Source organism: Chlamydotis macqueenii, chromosome 2, assembly GCF_036417535.1.
Source record: "Chlamydotis macqueenii isolate bChlMac1 chromosome 2, bChlMac1.mat, whole genome shotgun sequence".
Taxonomy (NCBI): Eukaryota; Metazoa; Chordata; class Aves; order Otidiformes; family Otididae; genus Chlamydotis; species Chlamydotis macqueenii.
Genome location: NC_141557.1, coordinates 55,592,091 through 55,605,189, shown reverse-complemented (window position 1 = coordinate 55,605,189; position 13,099 = coordinate 55,592,091). Strand labels below are relative to the sequence as shown.

General features: G+C 35.5%; 1 protein-coding gene across 3 annotated transcripts in view; it reads right to left on the bottom strand.

Annotated features, from left to right (window-relative positions):
- Positions 1 to 13,099, bottom strand: part of SUGCT (succinyl-CoA:glutarate-CoA transferase) — a 336,504-nt gene that overhangs the window by 174,006 nt on the left and 149,399 nt on the right. The gene's annotated exons all lie outside the window — the stretch shown is intronic.

The following is a 13,099-nucleotide window of genomic DNA, read 5'->3' as shown; positions in this document are numbered from 1 at the left end:
GAAAATGCTTCATCATCGCCTTACTATTTTGTTCACATTTAAACTTTTCACAATATTTAGAACTAGTTAGTTAATGAATTTGATACAAATTACAAGGAATCTTATGTGTTCCAGAACCAAACTCCTAGTGCATGATTCATCAAAAAAGTGTAATATGCAATGTATTTTATTTGCAATTTTAGACTCTTTCAGAACTTCAGACAAGTGCGATGTTTTACTAAGTAATCACATACAGTAGCAGGCAAGACTCCTCTGCAACAAGACTATGTCCTATAATTCCATGATTGGTGAAATAATTCCTAATTACACTTCATATACAGAAATTTCAAGTCTGTAATTGCTATGTGTAGATTTTAATGCTTTGGTATAACATTTACTTCTTCCCATTTAATTACATAGTGTGTACAAAATCCAGCAACAAAAAGTTCCTGACAAAAATCTTAAAATAAAGTATTCTTTCAAAAACATAAAATCTGTTTATGAATCCTCAGTTACTGCTCAGTTACTGCTGAACAGTCAAGACTGAGTAATTAGCAATAAACTGTCCACGCCCCCTCCAAAAAAAAAGTAGTGGCCTCTGTAAAAGAATTGGTGATCTAATGTTAAATACTCATATCAAAGTATATTTCTACCCACTCCAACGGCTGGCCTGCCTACTGGCAGTTTCATCAGAAAAAAGCAAGCAGTGAACTAACAAACCAAACTCAACGGCCATCTGTAGTGCAGTTGCACTGTTTTTTCTGTAATATACCTTGTTGTCTTTCTAACATCCACATTTATTGGATACTGATATTTTATATTAATTTTAAGGGCATATCTAAATACAAATGCTATTCATGTCTGAGTAAATACTTAATTTCAGTCACATCTATCACCCTACTGACTTCTGAGATTATTTAGATGGTCAATTAGACAGCTACTTCAGCTAAGATAGCAGAATTTTTTGCTACTTTGATTTGACACAGGTCAAACTGATGCCAATAATCTCAAAGAGAGTACACCTACAGTATCATGAATACATCTGCCTTTCCTTTTGAAGCAGCTGAAGGTTTGTATCCAGAGAATTTGGTGCGTTCAAAACAAAAATTCACTTAAAACAGACAAGAATGTTGAAAAAGTGCTTTGTATTGTGAAATGACAGTAACATTCTTCCTTCTACACCCTCTCCTAGATGACTTGTAAAGATATAAACTATTTCCACATGCTTTCACTTCATGTTTATTTTTCCATCACTCATCTAAAAAGAAAAATAAAATGTACATAGTGAGAGTGAATGTGTTCACATTTTGCTCTAAAATAGGAAAAATGTCTGGTTTGAAGAGTCTTCTGTAAAAGCAAATATGCCACAAGGAACTTAGAATTTGCTGTTATTTTTATAAAGCTGCTTGTAATACAGGAGAGAGTTAGATATTTACTTGATTAGCAATTACACTGGCCTTGCTGCACCTTTAATTTCAATTAGGATAGCTGTTTGGTTGATTAACATTTTAGGTTTTTTAGATTCTGAACAGACATAATCAGAGGATAAAGGCATTGGAAGTATGTTACTTAAATTTCCATATATTTTGAAATTTCACTGTGGAGACACCAAATGTCACCTTCCTTTAATAACACATATTTGTAACTGACACTAACTGTAAAAGTGTATTTATGGAGTTAGAGCTTATGACAGAAAAAAGGCAATTGAAGAAAAAAAAATCAAGTGTATATTAAGGACATAAGTTCTTTACAAAAGCCTGAAGTATACATTCCTATTAGACGGATATTCTTACAGTCTAAGAATAGGATGTAACACTGAAAAATCCAACAAGTTCCTACAATCAATATGGCTAGCTTTGCAAAGTAACTCTTTTCAAATATATCCGTTTAGGATGGAGATAAGTAATACCAGAAAATTGCATCAATATAACTTAGATTTCCACTAGAATATACCATGCAATAGGGTAAATTGTGTATAAATACTACATCCAGAAAATACACATTGTACGGACAGTGAAATACAAATTCCAGATTTAATGTTAGATTCACAAGGGAAAAGTTAAAAACAAAGAATCAATAGTTTGAAAAATACATAAAGATGAAAAGCAATGCCATGGAAGTAGAAAGTAGTAGGAATAAAGCATCTGCATGCTGCACACTGTCAGCACTTCTCAGTATCAAGGTATCTTCATATAAGAAGAAAAAATGGGAAGTGTAATTTGCTACTACAGTTCTCAACATGAACAAATAATACATCCAAAACCAGCTCAAGAAGTCATTGAAAGATGGCTGATTCCTACGTAAGAGATATACATTAATGGTCAGATAGTAACCCTATATGGGAAACTGTGGGATGTAACAGAGAGATTCCTTTATCAAGGCCATGATTTGATGAATTTGGTACAAACTACCAAACAAGAAGTCAGGTTAATCTGCTGACAGTATCAATAGAAATTAATATAATTATAACAATATTATAATATCTTGATAACTTCAGAGCCTGAAAGATGCTGTCTCCCTTCTGAAAATAATGATGCCAGTCTACAGCTTCCTCGTACCCTGTACATAGTAGCCCCTGAATCTAAGAGAGCACCATGACATAGGAATTTGTAGTTATTTTTGCACATTCAACTTGTCACTAAATATTTTTCTCTTTTGAGTTCATGATTTCTCAGGAGTAGCAGGAAGAAGAGGGAGATTTTTTTACAAAATCTGATATAACATAACTGGTTTAAGCATAAAAGTTTCTCTAAAACTCAAAGCTTGTATCTTGATAACTGGAACAGAGAATTCAGCTTATTTTAGAGAAATGGATCGTCTTGAACACCACAGGAAGAACTAGAGAAATCATAATTTCTCCATTTTTCATTTATGACCCTGTGAAAATGTAGTATATGAAAGAACAAGATGTGCAGATACTAAACGATGCTTCTGGTTGTGCCTAGTTCAGGTGTGACTTGAGCACTGCGGGAAGATACATTTCAGTTGCCTGCTCCATGCAAAGGGAGCATCAGACTACATTTGGTAAAAGCTTCTCTCCAAAACCCAGCTAATGGAAATAGCAATCCCTCAAACTGGCCCTCAAAAGTTGTTACGAGACAAACCCTAACTACTGAAATTCCCAGATCCATCTGTCAACCTATACTGCCAATATGTACAGTTCATCATGGATGAATACAATATTTGTGACATTGTTATCAAAACAGCAGAGAGGAACTGCTAGGAGGGGGTTTTGTTTGTTTTCAAAGAGCCTCCTTTTTTACTTTTTGGTTTTTTTTCTTAGAAATTAAACTGGGATCCACAGTGTAAACACCGTCTGCTTGGCATCTCAATTTATCCTTGTGTCTTTTTCACGCCATGCCTAAACTTGGCTCAAAATTTCTGAAGTACCATTCTCTTCATCTTCTCTCACGTGTGAGCCAGGATCTCCATATTTAATACTACCATTAATCATCATCAATGCACTACCTTCACATTGAGGTGACTCTTTCATTGTAGGAATGTTTATTTTAACAGGCCATTACAGGCATGCATAAAAACATAAACACATTTTCCTCCTATGTGAGCTATGATGTGTTTCAGGTGTCATTCTAGACAAATAAAATTCAACCGAGTCATCCCAAAGGCCTGTCTGTAATAAAAATTCAGCTTTTGTTTCCTTTTTTTTTTTAATTAACAATACCTCTAGATCATTTTTCAGGACTTCTAAAAAGTTCAAGAACACCTGAGATCACCAACAACATTAATCAAGATTTACATATAACTCAAACAGAAGTTTTACCCATAAAACATATACTACAAAATTACACAACTTCTGATTTAAATTGCTAAAATTAAATGCTATGGTTGCTAAGTAGCCAATTGAAATTGTGTGGAGAAAATTTCAACATGTGGCTGTCTGCTCAGAGTGTTGACATCTCAATGCTGTAGCCAGTTTTAAGCATAGGATGAGTTCTTTAAAACAATGGTAATAACACTCCTGGCCTCAGTGACCATGTGCAGTGAGGAAATGCTTTCTGCTCCTGTACAAACTATCTACTTGAATCATACCTGAAACCTACATGAAAGTAGTCAGAGATGAGAAGGAAAACGGCAATGACAGAGAAAGCTTGCCTGACTAATTAATGCCTTTTTGTGGTGGTTGGAAATCTAAATCTTCAAATGCCCACTCCTACTCAGCCTACATACTTGCCTTTTCATGGCTCAAATATTCCTCCTTGTCAGTAAAAGGCATAAAACTAAAACAGTATATTTTTTAAAATGTTATTGCATAAGTATAATGCAAAAAAGTGAACATGTCAGCATCTCATCTGAAAATATCACTTTTTTCAGCAGTGAGTGGGACTCAAGCAGGGTCATGGCCTGAGCTAAGATTTTTAAATTAAGTTGAGCACTCAGGAAAAACAGTTGAAGAGCAAATGATAACTAAAGCCTGATCTACACAATTTCTCCACTGTCTGTTGTTGTTGTTGGATTTTCCATTTTCATTTTCTCGCTTGCTGGAATACACATACCTTCATCTACAGCTACTACCATTTTAGAGATTCTAAAGTGCAAGATGCCAAATACTTATTCTCTAGAATTATCATTAGTACATTCATGCCTGCAAAACATAACTCACAATACAAAGCTCCACTGTACTACTTATATTGATTGCAAACCACCTGATTTTAAAGTGAACAAGACCTATGACAAAATCTAGCCCTTAAGGTCCCTGAGAAAGGAAAAAAAATATATATATCCAGGCTATCTTCATATGAACTCCAAGATGACAAGTGGCAATTAATTCTGAAAACATAAAAATACAGTGGGAAATTTTAAAAGTGACCTTGTGGCTGAAGGGAGTTACATACTGAAGCACGTCTAAAATTTATTTTGAAATCCCAGTGGTTATTACAGACTCTCCTATAAATTTAGCTTAAGGAATGAATCCACATCTACTTAATTAAAATATTTTAAACCAAAGAATGCTGTTTTCTTACTTCATTTGGTATGGTCTTGTGAGTCGGGCAACCAACAGGCATAGTGAGTCTCACAAATAATGTACTGTGTGGAAAGCAAAGAATACCTGTTCTTAACTGATCATTGCTTTGTGACAATGATTCAGTGAATGATCAGATCTAAAAAAAAAACCAAACAAATAAAAACCCACCACTAAAAACCAAACTTCTAAAGAATCAATTGAATAAATTGCTTCAACATATAAATGCTCTTCAGGCTGTGAGACTTGATGATATTTGATGAGATAGACACACATATGGATTTCCCTGCTTCCCATAGATATAACAGACTTGACACTCAAACTTTAGATAAATACAGCATAATTACACAGTTTATATGAACAGAAGCAAGAGCTGGACTCGCGCTCTGTGAGGGATTTCTAAGAACATACATATCATCTAGCTCAGTACATCTTAAAGCTAGATGGCCTTATCCTGAGCATACTCTGGTAGTGTGAGTCACCAAGTGCAGATTTTTTGAAACCAACTGATGTCACTGACGAGCTGCAAGGTTAGGGAACTACTGTGCAACTCTTGCAAGGACAGAAACTCATCCAAGAGTGTGAGGTTCAAAGGATGTGCATTACGGACTCCTAACACTGAGGCCTAATAAAGGCTGTGAGGTTTCAAAAATAGGCTTTTTGCTTCAAAACTTGAGCATGGCTTCTTGACACATCTCCTTCTAGAAGGAAATGCCCCAAAAGGCTAGGTGACTCTTCACACTTCTTAATGGACAGGATATTTTTTTTTGCTATGCAAAATGTAAAGTAATTTTAAAACATAATTTAGTATTTTATGACAACAGACCTTTACTGAGATGTTTTTGATAACTTAATATTCTCCATAACTAACAAATAATTTCATTAATCTTTTCTCAATGGAATGCATATGCAAACAGTACTAGCTAAAGACAGACCATTCATATATGTACATATTTAAAAGACATTAAAATAAATCTTTAAAAATGCTGCTAATAAGTATCATTTGCTTGCTTGCACAAAAGAAATACAGTACAATCTCTAAGTGCATGCTCGACTTTTTTCTTGTCAGGCTCACCCCTCATTCAGTGAGTTAAAAGATATTCAAAAGTAGTTTATTTCTCACAAGTAAGGTGTAGCTCCAGGTCTTATTTTAATATCTATCACTCAGATCACACAATTTAAAAAAAAATTAATTTCCCAAAGGGTTATTTCTCTGGTGCTCTCACATTAGAAACTAATCTTTACAACACTGCATTTTAGATGAGTCCCAATTTCACGGCTAAAAAACCAAAGTACAGAGAAAACTAAGGGTAAAACGACTATGTTCTGTTTTTCAGCATTTTCAACAATATTACTTTTTTTTTTTTTTAATGACCAAAGATACTTTAACCAGTTTCATTTACATCCATGAGAACTCAGCGCTGCTGCATACTTAGCACATGGTGTCACAAGGCAGGCACTCAAAACATGAGGCACACACATTTAATGACCACCTTTTAACATTTTGATTGAAGTGACTTAGCCAAAACCATGTGTGAACTGTGTGGCAGATGCAGGAAGAGATTCTTGTCTAGCATTCAACTTCTATAAAAATGAAGCCATATTTCTGCAACCTCTCACTTCTTTCATCACTTCTCATATTCTGAATCAAAGGAATTAAGAATCTGACAGACAACAACCTGGTTCACAAGGCAGACTAAATGCTCTCCTACTGAACAGTCAAGTCTATCGTGCACACTTCAGGAAGAGGATACAATTTGGGAGTGCTGATTGATGAGAAGCTGAATGTGACACACATGGACAATGTGCGCTTGCAGCCCAGAAGGCCAACTGCATCTTCCTCTGCATCAAAAGAAGTATGACCAGCAGGTTGACGGAGGTGATTCTCTGCTGTGCCCTGCTCTTGTGAGATCCCACCTGCAATACAGCGTCCAGCTCTGGGGCCCCCCGCATAAGGAAGACATGGACCTGTAAGAGCAAATCCAGAGGAGGACCACGAAGACGATCAGAGGGCTGGAGTACTTCTCCTACGAAGATAGGCTAGAGAGAAGAGAAGACTCCAGAGAGATGTTATTGTGGCCTTCCAGTACCTAGAAGTTACACTACAAGAAAGAGAGGGATTTTTGACAAGAGCATGTAGTGATAGGACAAGGGATAATGGGTTTAAACTGAAAGAGGGTAGATTTAGATTAGACATAAGGAAGACATTCTTCAGTATGAGCATGGTGAGGCACTGGAACAGGTTGCCCAGAGAAGTTGTGGATGCCTATCCCCAGAAATACTGAAGGTCAGGTTGGACGGGGCTTTGAGCAACCTAGTCTAATGGAAGGTGTCCCTGCTTATGGTAAGGGATTTGAAACTAGATGATCTTTAAGGTCCCTTCCAACCCAAACCATTCTGTGATAATTTAAAATATCAGAGTGTTTATGAATTAGAGGTTCTTGGTGAATTTTCTTATGTTTGTGTTGTTCTTATTTATTTATAGTGGCATTTTTAGAAATCAAAATTCAGGCATTGAAAAAGCCTAACCATTTTATCTACATGTGCAGTTATACAATTTCTAATCTAGTTCTCGAGTAAAGCTGACACCTGTGGGCTCACAAAACACATAAAGGACAAGAAACCATGGCAGCAGGTGAAAGGTTATCTTTTGCATACACTGTCTAGGGCTCCATTCCTCTTTAATCATAGCCAGCTTCTCTCCCCCATCCCTAAAAACATGGGACAGCAAAAGAGCACATCTATGACACTGCAGTCACCTTTCTGCCGAAGTCTCTTTGCAAAAGAACTTATTCTCTAAAAAGGAGCAGCAGAACTCCCAGGCAAAAAACAGCTATAAGAATATGTTGATATGGTAGACAATAGATTTCTGGAAACTTGTTATCAAATGTGAGTTGATCATTTTATCAGAAACGTTTCCAAATGTACTTCAAACTTAGCCAGACAACCAGCACTGGAAATTTCACATCAAACTCTGCAAAGTTACAGGCAAGTGAAAATAAAGTCTCATAAGAGAAAGTGTTGAACTACCTCTTTTTTTTTTTTTAATCTAGACAATAGATGTATATTAAACATGTGTACAAACAAAAGCCTATAATTAATGTAAACAGATATTTTTATTTAGAACCCCATCATTTTTTGAGATTTCTCCACTATAAGCTCTCTACTAGTTGTTGTGAGATAGGCAAGCCACACAAAAACATGGCATAGCCACGGACCATATTTCACTACAGCCAAAATTTAAAAAACACTTCCTGTTACAATATTCCTCATACCAAAATACAAATGTCATCTCATTTTGAGCCCTTCCTAAAACATCTGGATACTGAACCATCTCACAACACATATAAAGCCTGCATAATTGTGTATATGTTGGAATCACATACTACAAACAGTCTTGGAACTGGGTTTTCCATTTCAATTCTTCAAACTATGGTCCATTCCTTCATGCTTTGCCCTTTAGAACAGAATCTACTTCCCTAGATTTCCCACAGACCAAAAGCTTAAAAAAAATTTTGAATTTAGTATAAAAGAGCTATTTCTGACAAAATTAAATGGCTGAGTATAGTTGGTAACGTGGTATTTTTTCATTGCATAAAATCTAAAAATTGAAGTTAAAAATTGCCTTGAAATACCAAATAAAAGCTAGGCATTTTTAAATGTAAAAACATTCCATCGGAAAATTTCCAACCAGTTTTACTACTTAATAGACACATGTAAAATTTAATTCCTCTCTTTCTATTGTCTTACAGGAATTGCTTCCAGACACATCGTATTACCTCAGTCCTTCATCAGCTGTTTTTCAGTTACAGAAACCTCTATATGTAAAAAAAATTTCCGGGAGTATTATGGACATGAATATCATTTCATTCAACTTGGGACAGCCTTCAGTAGGTTACAAATGTCTATTTCAACAAAGAATAAAAATTAAAACATGGCCATATTTTTCTAAAAATAAAAAAATAAAACAACCAATAAAAAAAACCCAAATTCACCAAAAACCCAAACCAACAACCACCATGCATAAGATGATTTAAAAAAAAAAAAAAAAAAAAAGACACCACAAAACCCACCACACTTTATAGCTTTTGCTGTTCTCTGTGTTCACAACAGTGATTGTAGAAGCTTTTACCAGATGCTAGGAAATTTTTGTCAGGATGTGTTCAAAGAAAATTACTTCCAAAATAAGAGATGATCTAGAGGTTAATAAAAAACCTGCCACTTTCATAAGTTTCCACAAATAATAAACTTAAAACATCAGTCAATTTCCAACTATCAGATATTTCAATACTTTAGTTTACTTTGTTTTTTTTTTTCCTCAGGCATATTCAGAGAAATGGCTAAAGAACTGTAATGGCCTTTTGGGACAGGAAGACTAAGGTTTCTGTAAAAAATGTTAAATTAATTTTTATAGTGATGCAAAGTCAGGGAAGGGTTGTTAAGGGATGGCTTCTTGCCACAGGGTGGAGTTTTGTTTTGGTATCCTTTTAGAGTCTGCAGGTGTTTGGCAGGAGCTGAAATCAGGGCCAGCTGTGATATTTCAGCTCCAATATTTCCCTCCCCATATTTCTCAGAAGTGATGCATCAGGGTGATGTCTTACACCTGATGTACTCAACTTGTGTGGTATGACTGTAGCTGCTGGGGGGAGCAGGGGGGAGTACCACTGCATGGCTTTCCTTTTTATTTTCAGCTGGCAGCATTCATATAGTAAAAATTCATCAACATGAATTAATTTAATCTGGTAAAATACCAGATAACAAAGTTTATTAAACTGCTCATAATATTTTCGGGTTGTTTTGTTGCTTCTTATATATACACTAGCCATATAATTAAAGTGATAAAACTTATAAGAACAGTGAAATTACATTGTGAAAGAGAGGAGGGTAACGTTCACCAGCAGAGATCTTTGTTCTTTCATACTTAGCTGCAGTACAGTGCGTACCTGTTTTTGTTTTGGTTTATCTTTTGGGAGAATTTGAATAGTCTCTATTAAAAATGGTATTCACTTTTAAGTTTGTTTTGTTTGGAAAACCTCAAACCACATGGTATTTCATACACATGTTTCCCAGGGTATGTTAAATGGGACCATACTGAGGTCACTAGTAAGTTTTTAAAACGTTTTAAGAATTCCTTTAATGTTTGCACTATTTTGGCCTGGTTAAAAGAACATATTTTTAAAAAAAAAGCATGAAAAATGTTGACTGTAAAGAGATTCATTAAACTAGTCTGTACTGTATACTGTACTATTAAGAGTGCATAAGAACTTTTACAAACATGCTTTCCCCCCTTTCGTTTTTGAGAAAATTGTTCCCTTAACTAGCGAAACTGCTCCTCTTTCTTTCAGCCTTTTTATCCATATATCCACAAGTACACATATACTTCTATCCACAGACTGATTGACTTAGCAGTACAAATGCCTGTGGTATTCATTTTAACTGCAGAAATGAGTAAAAGATTATAATCAGTGGGAAAAGTGGGCATTTCACTCAATTCATGGAAAAAACAGTATCACATGGCACTCCAACTTAGTAAAAGACTTCATGTTTTTTGGCAGCTCACTTGGAGTATGATTGAAGCTGTTAATGATATTAACAAAATGTCCTGGGATCAAAAATGTGTTGTTTTATCTCAGTTTATAGTAATTTTACAAACTACTCTTGGCCTTTAGATTTCTGAGGTCCTTTTAGTTAAAATAAAATAAAATTTGAAAATACAACCGACCTGTAGCTGATTAAGTTCCATTAGATCATTTCAGTCATCTCCTTTACTTGTCTTTCCTATCTCCTCAGATTTGCTTCCATTCCTCCCTTGCACTATTTCAACAACTCCTCCCAGGACTTCTGTCTTTGGCTGGTGCCAGCCTGGTGTACCCTTGCCATCACTACTGGCAGCTGAGCTGGCATATGCTTGGACGATTGTTGACATCCATGCAGTGCATCTTGGTCACTAATGGTACGAGACCGCACTTACAATGAATGACAGTTGCATTATGGATATCAAAATCTATAGATCAAATAGGAAGACAACGGCAATAAAATGAAGTTAAAAAATAGAATTGGATTTGGATCAAATTTTGCTGGTAACGCCTAGAATGGAAGAGGTTAGCAAAACCTAGGTATTATCTACTAGAGGTAGATCAGAGTTTGTATATACTGAAGTATAACCAGGTTTTATGTTTTTTAGGGGTCTTGCGATGGTTGAAAGCAAACAAGAACGAAAAGCAGATTACTGCCTTTTAATAAACTCTTTCATTTTACATCACACTGTACTGGTTGTGATGCAGTATTAGTAAGTAAGATTATTACATGCAAAGTGTAATCTTTCCTAGAAATCCATTTTCTGATCTAAACTGAGCCTGAAAAAAAAAATCACATTATAATGGTAGCACTGTGAAGAATTATTACAAAGTTCTCATACTCAATGACTGCGTTGAGCTTTACACATGAGAAAAATCTTGCTGTGATTACAGAATGTTGCTGGTGGTGGCTGCTGGTTTTTCCCTGTTATAACCGCTACTTCCTAGTGCAGAAGATACCTAGATTATAGATTCTCAGGTGTTGCTTGTCTTCTTCCCTAGTCTTAGACACAGTTTCAGAACACTGTCATGCTTTTTGAGGTTTCAGAAACCAAATTTGCAGACTGGCTTCTGAAAGAGCAAAGCTAGACACAAGCTTATCTGTTTATCCCAGACACATGCTGTCTATACAGCAGCAGAAGGGTAAGAAAGCGGAGGGAGACTGGGCAAGGTACAACAGCAAGAACTACAGTTCACAAGAAATGTGAAGGTGAGAAGCTTTGCTTGAACTGTCCTTAAGCCTCTAAATCCAAGCTATGGATATGTGACTCAGGGCAATGAAGCCACCTGTGAAGGTCTTAAGTCTTCACCATCAAAATAAAAAATTGTGAAGAAATTAGAAAAATACACTTAAGAGGCTGAGTATGCTGCTTCTCTGAATTGCTGGTCTGCTGGACGGCCTCTCAGATACGCAAAGGTGGAGTGGGAGCTTAATTTTATATAAGTGATGTAAAGTAAATATCTTGCCATAGAAGCAATAACTTAAAACATCAACACATTTCCATATTTCAAGAAAGAAGAGGAAAGAGCTTCAGTCTTTTTTTCCCCCCTTCTCCTAAATAGAACAATAAATGTGAGAAAATGCTTAAGGAGGCAGACAACACCAGAAACAAAATAAGTGTATAACATGCAGCATCGCCACAAATGCTGACATTTCATTTCCCATAGTAATAAGAACAGAGTGTCTGAGTGCCACTTATTTCAGAGAAGGGTGTAAAAAAGACAATGTTTTCAAGCAGTTTCATGAGGGAAAGAGAGATTGGTATGCCCTTTTACGGGAAAATATTTTGAAAAACCTGACATATGATGGTATCTGACTGCAAAGAACTGTGATACCTCTAATGGATAGGCTATGTCAGGTAATATATACATATAAATAATAGATATAATTACAATACATACAATAGTTATATATAATTATAATATATATAGTAGTTATAAAAATAATACTTGGGTGAACTCTAACAAGAGCAAGGTAACCAAGCTAACCTCTTTCTAATTTGGGGGGTAATGGCCATCCCACAACATACTGTTTTAAAAAGCCATCTCTTTCAGAGTGGACCTGACTTCTTAAAATAAGCAGCATCAAAAAAAAAAAGCAAAGAATATTTTTCCAATGTTGCCCCAAGTACAGCCACATCAACCACGTTCTGAGTAAAATAAAGACTCTTGCTGTATGCTCTTCAAAGCCCAACTGTAATCCCGGTGAAAGTTATGAAGTGAAACATTTGGCCCACGCATACTTTACAGTATGGTACTAGATTATTTTAAGGAGAAAGAGTGTATTTTTTTAAGACAAAAAAAAAATATATTTCCTTGCAGTAGCCTAACAAATATTGTCTTATACCTCTAAAATTATAATAAACATATTCATAATAGACATATGCCCTCATAATAGAGATTGTTTTGACTGTTCTTCTTTCCCAAAGACTGCAATTGTATTCACAGCCTGACAAACACTTTTTGACAGTAGACATGGACATGTAGAAAATTAACTGCCTTTTTTTTTTCCCCTCCAATGGTCAATCATTTTTATGGTTATTCTCATTGTTAGAAATTAATT